Source organism: Arachis ipaensis, chromosome B06, assembly GCF_000816755.2.
Source record: "Arachis ipaensis cultivar K30076 chromosome B06, Araip1.1, whole genome shotgun sequence".
In the NCBI taxonomy this organism is placed as follows: Eukaryota; Viridiplantae; Streptophyta; class Magnoliopsida; order Fabales; family Fabaceae; genus Arachis; species Arachis ipaensis.
The window spans coordinates 938,012-938,912 of NC_029790.2; positions in this window are offsets into that span (position 1 = coordinate 938,012).

Sequence of the window (901 nt, forward strand, 5' to 3'; positions counted from 1 at the left end):
AGAAAGTTTTAATATAATAAATTTATTATGTATTTTAAAAACATATGTTAACTAAATCTTAAGTATTATAGGACTCGTCAATATAAACTATAAACTATATTGCCATTTTATTAAATCGATAAACTGCACAAAACGACGACAAAGGTTGGAAGCATATATGATATATCAACATGAGAGATTAATTACATCACAATATTTAGAGAAACGTATGATATTGATACCTTTGACCCGAAGGAATTTTTTTTATTGTGATTTTTTATTACATAGTATAATATTTTCTTTTATATTTCTTTTATTTAAAGAGTATATAGAGAAAGACGACTATAATTTACAATTATCACAATCTACAAGTTTTTTTTAGTCTGGCCTGTTAATTTTATTCTCTTCTTGACTAATGCCTTCTGCCTTGGCGAAGGGTAAAATTCCGTACATATTTAATTTTTATGGATAACTTATTTTAATAAAGTTTGTCATCAAATATCTAATGTTAATTATTATTATTATTATTATTAGACCGACGACGCTAACTAGCTAGTAAAATCATCATATATATTATTATAAAATAAAGCGGACGGAATATGTTGAATTTCTTAATATATTAATATATGAACATTTCTTATTATTTATTCATCATCCTTCATATAAAATCATATATTTAAACAAAAAATACGTAAGCATTATTCATTTTATAAAGTGTAATACTTTATGATATAACTCTTCTTTATTTGGAGTCAAGTGATCATTTACATCATTCCATTTATTTTATTCATGAGTTGTATATATAACTCTACATAATATAGAGTTCTATTAAATAAGATAAATTAAGGTACATAAACTTGTTTTATCAAGCCAATAAATTATAACTCAAATAATATAATATTTTTTTTATGTAGAGATTTTC